The sequence below is a fragment of the Danio rerio genome, chromosome 17 (genome assembly GCF_052040795.2).
Source record: "Danio rerio strain M-AB ecotype USA chromosome 17, GRCz13ab, whole genome shotgun sequence".
NCBI lineage: Eukaryota > Metazoa > Chordata > Actinopteri > Cypriniformes > Danionidae > Danio > Danio rerio.
The window spans coordinates 14,383,565-14,396,700 of NC_141037.1; the positions used below are offsets into that span (position 1 = coordinate 14,383,565).

At 33.0% G+C, this 13,136-nt stretch overlaps 1 protein-coding gene across 10 annotated transcripts in view; it reads left to right on the forward strand.

The window, feature by feature from the left end:
- The first annotated feature begins 3,060 nt into the window (after nt 1-3,060).
- Nucleotides 3,061-13,136, forward strand: part of LOC147833028 (uncharacterized) — a 425,349-nt gene continuing 415,273 nt past the window's right edge. For all 10 annotated transcript variants that reach the window (XR_015513156.1, XR_015513154.1, XR_015513155.1 and 7 more), the window contains exon 1: nt 3,061-3,222. The gene's annotated coding sequence lies outside the window, so the exon portion shown is untranslated. The remainder of the gene's footprint in view (nt 3,223-13,136) is intronic.

Consider the following 13,136-nt stretch of genomic DNA (forward strand, 5'->3'; position numbering starts at 1 on the left):
GAATAAAAGCAGTTTTTAATTTTTAATGAACCATTCAAGAACAAATAGATTAGCCCCTTTAACCTATATATATATATATATATATATATATATATATATATATATATATATATATATATATAGATATATATATATATATATATATATATATATATATATATATATATATATATATATATCTATATATATATATATATATATATATATATACAGTATATATAGGTGCTATATATTATATTCATTTATTCATTTTCCTTCGGCTTAGTCCCTTTATTCATTAGGCGTCACCACAGTGCAATGAACCGCCAACTTATCCAGCATCAGTTTTACACAGCGGATGCCCTTCCAGCTGCAACCCAGCACTGGGAAACATCTATAGACACTTATTCACACACACACACACACACACACACACACAATGGCCAATTTAGTTTATTCAATTCACCTATAGTTCATGCCTTTGGACTGTGAGGGAAACTGGGGCACCCGGAGGAAACCCACGTAAAATGCCAACTGACCCGAGAGGGGTCTGAATGCAGACCTGGTGCAGTGCAATTTGAGCTGCATCCAATCCAATTTTTTAATGTGCTCACCTAACCCTACCCATCACAGTGACGTCACTTTCTCCATATGCATTATGTCTGGCATTGCATCCTGAGTGATGCAATCTCAGCTTGCATTATAAAGGCTGCACCCAGATACTATTGACTGATCCAGCCTGGACTCGAACTAGTGACCTCGCTGTGAGGTGCCAACAACAGAGCCACCGTGCTGCCCACGTGATAAAATATTCAGCAATTTAATTTTTGCCTGTGTGAAACTACCATTTTTGTTCTACTTAAAGTTATATAGGCACCACTTTACTTTTTAATATTAGTTAATGTATTTACTAACATGAACAAACAATGAAAAATGTTTGTGCTTTACATTATTAATTAGTCATGGTTCAACATTTACCATGCATTATTAAAATCCAACACCATGCTTGTTAACATTAATGTAAACATATTATCCATTGTTTGTTCAAGTTAGTAAATAAATTAGCATGGACTATATGTCCCGTATATTGTAAAGTGTTATCATAAAAAAAGTCTGTGCGATATTTTTTCAACTGACTTAATTTTAATGAATGAATTGGATATTTAGCTTGTTAATGAATGGTTTGACACTGACTGTCAAGGTTGTGGATATACAAGGCTTTGATTCAGCTTTAATCATCAGCTTTAATCATCAGCTTAATTACTCATATAAGACTTGTTTTTCATGAATGAATGAACAGTTAATGGATCTTGGAAAAAACACTGATATTTGCTTCAATTCAGGGTTGCTGCTTTAAAAAACAGATATATATATATATATATATATATATATATATATATATATATATATATATATATATATATATATATATATATATATATATATATATATATATATATATAGAGAGAGAGAGAGAGAGAGAGAGAGAGAGAGAAGATTAGAAAACATAATATGGTCTACATTGAAATCAGTGGTTTTATGAATTATTTTTCTTGTTTATGATTTCATGTTTGTGAGTCAGGATGGCTAAGTGGTAATGTTTCTTCATGTATGTTTAGGCTTTTCTCATCAAGACAAAGTACATATCTTATTTCTCTTTTTTTTTTACAAGCCACATTTAATGGTAATCACAGGTTAATTAAAGTTTAATTTTAATTGTCAATATAGATGTGTTAGAGCTTTTTAAACGTTTCTTTTATTATTTGTAAAAAAAAAAAAAAAAAAAAAAACTGTTGACAAGTTTGTAGCAGTATTTGTTTACAGTACATTATGAGTGGGCCCACACGGAATCTGAAGAATCCTGCAGATTTTTAGCCCATCATTGATTCTGTTTATTTACTTGTGTAAATGTGTGTAAATTCATATTTATTCAGTTTTTATATTAATTTCAGTAATATTGTTGACTAATATGAAAATATTTATGATTTATTTACAGCTCTTTTAGTAATATTTAGTATTTCAGATCTTTTAGTAGAGACATTATACAGAAGACTTGCTTTGTTTACCAAATTAAGTGGATCTAATTGAATTTGTATTGTAAACATTGAACACAAGTTAAAAAGGTATTACATTTTAGTTCATATATTAAGGTTTTAGTTATGATACTTCCAAAATCATTCCACATAAATCCACAGATTTTTACTAAAATTCTGTGTAAAAATAGCAAAAAATGTCTACAGATTCCGTCTGGCCCTAATTATGAGTATGAATTACATTGTCAATGAAAAAAAGAGAGAAAGAAAAATTAAAAAAGTAATAAAGAATATGATATATACTTGAGGGTAAGACATTTAAGAATCAATTATAGTACATAAATTTAAGTCATTAAAAATGAAATAATTCTGTTTGCTTTTTTATTTTTAGATAATGAAATTAAATGTAAATAATGACCAAATTATGGCCAAAAAAATAAAAATAAAAAAAAAAACAGGAAAATATGGTTTGGTATAAGTAAATTTGCATTTGTAGATATGGAATCTACAAAGAAAATAAATAAAATTTATAACAAAACAAGCATTTATCTTAGTAGAGGCAGATTCATAATAACCAAAATAATTTCTTTAAAAGTAACAGAAATATCTTGCTGTATATAATGATTATGTTTGCAATATTGTACAGCTTAATTACAATCCTAAAATAAATAAAAAACAGTTTCACTTTGAAATCGACAAAATGAGCATTTACATATCCTACTTCTCCTGATTTGTGTTATTTTGAACGTATCATCAGCCAACACCTGACCTGATCACGTGACTCGCTTATTGGTTTGAATCTTTTGGCTTAAGGCAAACCGATTCATGCATTCATGTGATTCATTTGGCAACAGCTAAGAAAACAATGGGATAAAAATGATGTTGAATGCTCGTTTTGATTAAACTGACTTTCTGACTAGTAAATATAGACGCGTGTACACGAAGATTAATATAATTCATAGCCGTTGTGTGCATAAGCGCACCTGTCACACCTGCTGGCGTCACGAAATGAATCTTTTTGAAATATTCGAGTGAGCGAATCAAAAGCAAGACACGCGGGAAATCAACCATACATGCTGCATTGGGCTGCAATCTCTCCTAAATTAAACAATAATGAATAACATCCAAGGCTTAACCAAGTCTCTGGAAATGAACTTACAGTGTTATGGAGTATTTCACACGGGACGAAACAGCATCCAATGAACAATTGGTGAGTCTTTCAAGTGTTGTTTAACAAGCTTGCTTTTCTGTTGGAAAATACTGTATTTTGATGAGTAAACCTGCAGCAAGAATTTGCATGTACTGTAGTCTATGCAGTGTACGAACTTCACTACATATTTGTGTTTTTGTATATATAATGATATTATTGCTGCTCAAACAAACAACAAAAGCCATCATAGAAATTTAAAATGGTTTCCATTACAAATACCATTAAACATCATAAACCATCAGATTTTAATCACTGCCTTTGTATTTTAATGATTTGTAATGTGTTTTGGAACCCATAAGGATTTATTAGTTTTAACATGGCATCAATACTAACAACATGGGGACCCATAGAAAAAGTGTTGTTTACAGTAAAATAAATGTGATTCTGGACAACAAAATCATAAGTTTCAATTTTGAGAAACTGGGATTAATTTATCAACTGAAAGCTGAGCAAACATGCTTTTCACTGATGTATGGTTTGTTTGGATTGGACAATATTTGTCAGAGACACAGATAATCTAAGGGTACAAAAAATCTAAAAATTTAACCTTTTAAAATTGTGCAGAAAAGCTTTGTAAAATTGTACAAATCAACTGTTTGACAATCAGTTTAATTGATCATAAATCTGTTTATATGTGCATAAATGTATAGAAAAATGTAGACTTGTAGCAAAAATATATAATAAAATCTTCATGGAACTAGGCATGGGCCGGTATAAGTTTCTGATGGTATAGTAACCGTGTCTGGGTTAAAAAAAATATTTTTTTTTTCCCATATTGAACACAATATATTTAATTTTAAGAAACATTAAACGGTAAACAGGTCAGGCTAAATAATTATTCGACTTCTGCTGTCATTAGTTGCTTCATTAGTTTCAAAAGCACAGATTTTGATAACTGGAGAAAAATTGGACTACTCATTTATTACATTATACCTTGAGAAAATACCAGAACATTTTTCTTACTATTGACAAATTGATTCAAACCCCTTTGGTAAGTATCAGAAAAGCCATAACTGCAAAATAGTTACAGGCTGATCCTCCAACAAGGGCTCAGTGTGTATAAGAATTGTAAAAAAAAATACACTGTATGGAGAGACTGACTTTTAATCAAAGACTTGATTAAAAAAAAAACTTGATGTTGTAACCCATATGATGTTTTAATATTTTTCCCCTTTCCTTTTTTTATTTTTATTTTTACAAATAAAATAAAATAAACACATGTCTCTACAACACATTAAAAAAGCCTTACATATACCTTAGGAATAGTATAACACAAGATTTTAACGGTTTTAAAACCTTAAAACCGGTAATCGTTCCATGCCTACATGGAACATCATTTTTTGCCATTATGATTGATTACATTTGACCCATACATCAAATAATTGGGATTTACCAAAAATTATACCAGTATGACTGATTTTGTGCTTTAGGGTTTCATAATAATTAAAACTATTACCAATTCTATGATGGTTTTGGTTGTTTTTTTCTCTTTAGGATGATGGTATGATTTAAATAATTGTTTGGTAAATATATAAGACTAAGTCTGAAACTGTTTCTTATAGGACTAGCAAATTTGTCCTTGAAATGTAGACGTTACCTGCCATTTCCATATGGTGGAGTCCATGTTTTAAACTGAAGTCAGTGGTTGTAGGTTTGATGTTAAGTAAGAATGACCCAGGGACTGGAGAGTAACTGAGGACCCTCTTCTACAATCACAGTTTTGCCCTTTAGCGGGCACTGAAAGCTGGCCAGCTCCATGTTGGCTGTCCTTTAAATTAGTGTTCTGTGAGTTGACACGGATGGGCAATAAATGTGTGCTAACTATCAAGTAACCTTGTAGGAGAAGGGCTAAGTAGAAAATGCCATGGTGGATTGTGCTGGATCCTTTATGGTCGTTACGAAACGGACACTTCTAGTAGGTCAGTATGGCATGTAGGTGAAACTGATTACTGAGAGTTTATTTTAATTTTACTAAAGGATCCAGGAAAGAGAACTAGACAACTAAAAATATCAACCAAGTCATGTCGAGTTATATAGCAAAATAATTTATTTCAAAGCTAAAACAAAATTGTTTAGCTTACCCCATTAGCTAAATATTTAGCTTATTGTATAGAAAAAACTCACATAATTGTGACATTATTTTGGAAAACATATTTTTTGCATGCCACAAAATGCTTCTTGAAATTATTATTATTATTATTTTTTAGATATTTGGACTAGGGATGTTCTGATTTTCCTCTCCGATATCCGAGTTTAGGGTATTGGTCGATATTGAGTGCTGATCCAATACCTGAGTGTCTATCTGTAGTAACAGTTGTGTAAACTACTAGCTCTAAATACATTGACAGAATTAATTTGACAGAATGTAATTGTTTTTACAAACTTAAGTGGATTGAGCATAAAAGAATTAAGTTGTCTAAAAAACTCAAGAGTTGTGTTGATTCAGCTTATTTTGTCATAAGTAGTTTGAACAAGCAGCAAAAATAACTTTTGAGTGAATATAAATGTTTGAAAATCAATGCAAAAGAAAAATACAGAAAAATAACCTTGAAATATAAAATTCTGAAATATTTTTAAAAGTACAATAGTGCATTACCCTCTTTCCTGCTGTAATAGTGGTTTTTGTGGCAACAAAGTGTTAAGCAAAGCTTGTGGGCATATATTTCTTTTAAAAAGAAAATATTGTGTATGTTTATAATTTCAAATAGTATTTATTATTGCTGATACTGCAAAAATTCTGGCATTGGTTTTAGCGAATATTTCCGATATTGGTATCAGTATTGGAACAACGTTAATTTGCACTTAAAATGTTCACATAGTTATAGGCCTTAAAAAACATGCAGATGATAAACTATTGCTCTATTATAGTACAATTTGCAGTGTCTCCACAAATCTCTTGTGTTTTGACCAATGTTATCTCAAGACAATTCGCAACATTTTGATTTAGTGACTAATTTGTAAGGGTGTCACGATTTCGATTTTAAATCGAAATCGATCAAAGTTCATTCTCAATTTCGATTATCGAATCAAAAAATGGAATCGTCGATGCTGCCATGCCCCCATGTCACGTCAGCTTGGCTTGTCATGTGGAAAACACGCTTGTTGAAGTCATAGACTGTAAAATATAGGTTGAAGTGCTTGTTGAACTGCAGAGGCAGGAGACCCGTCGACATAACTTGAACCCTCTCCTCTTTCAATGAAGTCGCTGGTGTGGAAATATTTTGGATTTCTTAGCAGCCCTCCTTCCTCACTACCGCTAAAAGCGCACATTACGTGACCACACACACACACACACACACACATTCACACACAGGCTCAGACACAGACGCACACACCGTCTTGCGCTCGAGACAGCGGGTCAAGGCAGTCAGTAGACTGCTTTAATCTTTTCACTTTCACACTTGTACTTGGTAATTTTAGCGAACACCTCAGATACTGTTGGCTGGTTCCTGTTGGTTGTGCACCTTTATTACCGACACCATTATAACAACACAGACCACTCTGCCTATTCACAAGTCCCGTGGAAAAAGTGAATGACAGGTTGTAATTATGTGTGTAACTTATCTTTATTTATTTACTGTATGATTGTTTATGATTTTCTTTAATTTTTCTTTTTTAAATCGAATATCGAATCGAAAATGTAATCGAATCGAGGATTTGGAGGATCGTGACACCCTTACTAATTTGTATGAGTTTGATTTTATGTATGACTGCCATTTTGAACGACTGAACTAAACTAATAAAACGTAAAATAATTACATTTTCTTGTGAGATCAGGCTGGTTCTGACCTGTGTTTTCTGGTCATCCATAATCCCAACTCAACACTGTATATTTTGTGATGTGACTATTGCAGATGCACACATTGCGATATTGATCCTCAAATGATATATTGTGCTGCCCTAGTCCGATCTCTGTGTCTTTCTAACAGTGCTGCATTGAGATGAAGCGAGGTTAAAGCAACCATACAGTACTGTATGTGGCCGAAAATTTGATAAAATAACTCTATGCAATTCTCTAAGGGATGTTTTCAGCACCTTGTTGAATTCAGGAAAATCTGATCTAGAGATAAAACAAATCACACTTGCTCTTGAGTTCTGTATGTGCACATGCGTAATCGTATTTCAGAGGGAAAGTGCTGAGGTTGGAGAAACGTACTATATTACCTTCTGACAGTGTGTTTCATGAGTGTATAATAACTGCAGTGGATGTGTGTTCTGGAGAGATTATTCTAGCAATATCATCGGCTGTCCTCCTCTGCTCGGCCCACTAAGCATCGGAGCTCCTTGAAAAGTCTTTGGCAGTAAAAGCAGAACGGGACTATTCTCGGATAGCTTTCCGCACAGCGTAACAATTGATCGGATGAGTTTGTAAAGGCTTGTAATGAGAGAGTTGCTGGTTTATGCTGAATTGAGATTGTGATGTGTGCAGTAGACCCGCGTTGAGGGAAGGTCAAAAAAGTTTACAAATCGACCGACTGTTTTTAAAAGAGATAAACAAAAGCTGTGATTAACTTGATAAATATTGCAATTGTGGGTTGAACTTTTTTTAAGGTTGCTGCTGTGATGCCAAGGCCAAGCAAACAAAAGACATGAGTAGTGATTGCTTTGTCTCAATTATTATTAGTCACATTTTATTCATGATTTATTGTCAGGTGAAATGGTTACTGTAATCTGTAAATTCTTTCAGCCAATCTAAAAGTTAATAAAATAGCTGCTGTCTTTGTATTAAGAAAAACTAAACATTAAAGTTGATATTTAGGCTGCATACAGTGAAAAATATCAACATAGGCTCATTCTGGAAAAGTAGCTCAATATACATTTCTGGAGATTGTGTATTATGTAGCCAGAAGTACGTATGGCTGCATTTCGTCTTTAAAATAAATGCTGCGAGGCGATATGACATTATTTTAAGCTTACCTGTTGACCGCTTACCTTTGTATTTGCGGCTTTCCCGCTGTTACCTTTTTGTCCAGTGGTTCGCCATGTATATTGGTGGACTTGAGACACAGAGAGGAGTTGACCGCATCGACGGGGTTTGAGTCCGGCGAAGAACAGTTCCAAAAAGCAGGTTAGAGTAAAACCGAAGCCAACAAATAAAATAAACAAGTAAATAACAAGGTGAGAATGTGGTAATATCTGAAAACATGGTAAGAATTAGGGGGATTTTCTATCTCTGGATTGCTTTTGAAAATACTATTGGTTGGATTTAAGAAAGGAGGGGGTGGGTCAGTCAGTCAGTCATTGTCAGTCAATCATTCATTCAGTCAGTCAGTTGACAGGAGCCTCTGGTTGATTTATGTGAGAACAGCAGGCATGAATGGCAGTTGTGATGAATTTGAGGTCTCAAAAAGTGTACAATGTGGCCTCTGGTGAATTCGCAAAAACATAAACAACAGAAAAATGTACCTCCTGGGACATATTTAGCACTTTCCAAAATGTATTTAGGGCTACATTGTCAGAATGAGTATGGGTTGAAAACATTTATTTATTGGATTTACTCTTACTCTTAATATTTTAGGGACCTGTAACTGGTTGCAAACTATTTTTATGGGCAGTTGAACATTCCTGCTATTGCTTTTAACAATGTGGTTTGCAGGGGTGTAACGCATCACTGTTTATCCGTGATTCGTACGAATCACAACTCACAGTTTGGAACACACATGACCCGCAGGTTAATATATATATATATATATATATATATATATATATATATATATATATATATATATATATATATATATATATATATATATATATATATTTTTTTTTTTTTTTTTTACTGTAAATTAATCCTAAATTTGTAACTATTTCAGAAATCACTTCATGTCATGCAAATCACATGTATAAAAGCATTTACACTGTCAAAAAACACAGAACTACTGGAATAACAGTTTAGAGTTTGATAATACCACTGATGATTATGGTCAAAATCATCATCAAATGCATTAAACTTGATGCTTAAAAATGAGCATTGTAGGCAGCATTTACATTATTTAACCAATAGGTGGCGACAACTAGGCATTAAAAATATGTCACTTAATTAATCTTCAAAAATGACCCATCTAGCAATGAATATAATAAAAATTTGCTTTGAATTTTTATTATAAAATGCTATTTTATTCGTGTACTACAATCTAAATGATTACATAGTTTGTTTTGCACTCAATTTAAATATAATAAAGCACAATTTGACATGCTTTTTGTTAATATAACTTTGTTTTTAATTAATGTAATGTGGCAATGTGTTTTGATATATATATATATATATATATATATATATATATATATATATATATATATATATATAATTTTTTTTCTTTTTAATTTTAGAGTAGAATTTTATTTTTTTTCTAATTTTTTTTTTTTTTTTTGTGGCCATTTTTTGGACAATGTTAATTTTGAGTATTTTTCAAATAGCTTAAAATATGTTTATTTGACCCATTTTGTTGCAATGATTGATTTGTCAATGTAATTTTTATTTGCCATAATGTTTTTGCCATCTTTGAATAATTTAGGATTTTGACCAATAAAAACTAAATTAGCAGCTGTTTCCCTTAACAACACATTGTCATTTGTACATGTTACAATTTAAAAGTAAATGCAATTTTTTGTTAATATTAAGCATCTGGCCCCCCTTGCATAGTAACAGAAAGTAGACAGACCGCTCTCACTTTCTATAAAGTGTGCAGTGCTTATATATTTTTAATCTCACCTTTTTGCAGTTTAATAATCGCACATAACCACACCACAAATTCATTTCTATTTTGATGTATCTGTTCTCAAATCTCAGCCCACATTCTGCCCACACGCACCAGCACTTCCACCTACCGGGAGGCTGCAAATTTTAATTGAGAGTGACAGATACAGCTTGAGAGTCTGTCTTTTCAGGACATTTCTGCAAGACTGGTCTTTCCTGCACAGACCAGGTTCTTATTTTACAATGAAATGACAGGCAGGGAAAGATATGCGGACAAATACAGTACATGGAGTTGGTACAGTAAACTTTTTCCGACAGGAAAGCAAAACCGTTAGACGTAATGTCATATTTTTAAGGCTCCAGACTACTGTTTAAGAAATGGGTGATTTGGTAGTGCTGCACATGTATGTAACAGGATGTTGGTAAAAAAATGACGTTGCAGTATTTTGTATTTGTGCAACATCTATTATAAAATTAAATCTACTTCATCAGATTGCTCTGGTTTTATAGTGTAATCTGCATAAAATATAAAAAACTAATATAAATACAAAAACAAAGAATAGACAAGAGAGAAAATGTCTTTATTTTTATTTGTAAGTATTAATAGACACAGATATTGAATAATCAAATGCAAAGGAATCCTTCAAAATCTTCCTCATGCAAGTAAAGTGCAATTAATCCATGTTAAAGCTAAAGTTCTATTGTCTCTTCCTGAAACACTAGGGGTGTAACGATACACTCAGATCACGATACAATGTGTAACACGATATAATGTTCACGATTCGATATGTATCATGATATTTGGAATAAAAATTTTTAATTAAACTGAAATGCAAATTTTATTAAAAAAAATTATTTACCAAGTAAACTATTTTTTATGTATTTCTTTTGTTTCAACTTATTAAACTGAACCTTCTTTAAGAAAATAAATTAAACAGGACTGTCTCTGGAAAATAAAACAATTGAAAAACTTGTTATAAAATATTATTAAAATGATTCAATTCAATTGAATTTAACAGTAGGAGCTTAAGGCTTTGCTTGATCACTTGCGTTTTTTTGTGTGTGCAAAAAATAAATAAATAAATAAATAAAAAAAATTACATTTCCAGGTAATCAGCAGTTCTATAAAATAATCCTGAACTTATGTGTATCTGTCTGAGAGGTTTTTATGGATGGCTGTCTTCATGTTGAGCATGATGAGTGACAGGGTGGCCGTCTTTTAGTTTAGGCAGGTTTACTATTTCTTCGGCGTCGCTGATGTCGGCGCTATCAAGTGTATCATGTTGACGTGCATTTTTGTGTACCTCTGTACTCAAAAGAGTTCATGCTCGTCGTAATCATAACTCCTAAAATGCGATATGATTATTTAAATAATGTGCACGCTTTCGGTTTCATTTCCACAGCTGTTCATACTTCCCACGCGGCTCATGAACGATCACTCTGTTCCACAAACTGAATGTTGTTTACAACACGCGCGTGCGTCTATCATAGTCCGCCCTCTGTAGTAACAGCTCACGGTCAGCTCACATCATGTGTGATTTTGCGGCCGCCAATACATCATTATATGAAGACAGAATGATATTTTAGGGTGAATTGTACCTTATAAATACAGTATGTGACTCTTTCAACACCATTAGGAGGTATCCATGTCGCTGCGCAAAGTATGTAAATCACTGTGAAGACTTTAAAACTTAGGATGTTTGACCCAGTATGCGTGTCAAAAAGCGGACGAGTCTAAAGCAATGACTGGACAACTGAAATGTTGCCAGTAGGGTTGTAACGGTATGAATTTTTCACGGTATGATAATCGTCTAAAACAATACCACGGTTTGACGGTTTCGCGGTATACGGTATGTTACAAATGTTACAAAATAATAGAACAGTGAAGCAAATTTGACTTTTTCCATATAATATATTTTTAGTTACTATAAACAACACCACTTACAATGAACAAATAAAAAAATAAGAAAATAATAAATAATGTGTCAAAGTCCAAATAAAGTCCAAATAAACATGGTGCAAATCCTCAGTAAAAAATAGATATAAATATTTACTATACTATAAATAGTCACATAACGAAACTAGATTCAATATGGAACATCCTTAGGTTCTATGTGCCAGCATGGATTTGGATGTGGTTGTATGCAATGCAGACAAACAGCTGCATCTTCATTTGCGTCTTTTGAAAACAGCAAGAGCAGCAGTTCGTCTTTGCTGTGTCACTGTTTTGTCATGTTTCTGTGCTGCTGTGCATGCAAAAGTACTTAGTATGAGAATTATTTCATGCAAAACTTTTTTTTTTTGCGTTTTATTTAGCCGCGCATAAATGTATGCCTTTCTCTCATTCCGTGTTGTTCAAAAAGCTTGGTCCACAAACAAAAGCGAAACCTATGCTTATTGGTTGTGATATAGCGAGTTTGAACCAATCTGGGCATGGAGGAGGGACAATGCATCAATGTATCATGTCTGATTTGTCCGGAGACACAGTGACGAGCGTTTCTTTGTCAAATCAGCGTTGTCAAATGTTGATGACGTAACCGCACTGATTCCGGAGCCTCTGAAAGTCCGCGAATGTTATGTGATACATCAATGGAAAGCTGAGATTCTCTTCTTTATGCCAATCTTTGAATTGTATGAATCAGATCAGCGGATCAAAAGTTATTAAACATTTAAGAGCAATACTTATTTTTAGCCGCGGGCGGCTGTCTCGGTCTTTAAGGGTTAAAACCGTTGATATGCAATTGTTTATGGTATGATAATCGTGCACGTTCAAATCGTGGTAAACCGTCATACCGGTATATTGTTACAACCCTAGTTGCCAGACGTCTGATTTTGAGAGGATGGGCCATCCTCTATTTCAACTCCACTCATCTTGGTCTGCTAACATTACTGCTGCTGCAATCTGAACTCGCGTGCGACAGCAGGTGGAATGTAGCTCACGTGCAAACAGCTCAACTAATAAGAGAAAACGGACGTCATATCGTAATCAAATCGTCATAACGCCGTGATGCATATTGTGACATTTTTGCATCGCAATAAATCGTACAACGATAAATCGTTACACCCCTACTTGACACTCAATGTGGCAACAAATGCCCTTAATGTAGCCTATATTAAATAGTATTTATTGAGGTTGTGTTTTCTGTCATATGTAGGTCTGTTCTTTATGAAGCTTTAAACGGACATGCATGCTAACCGCAGTGATGTTTAGTTCTGA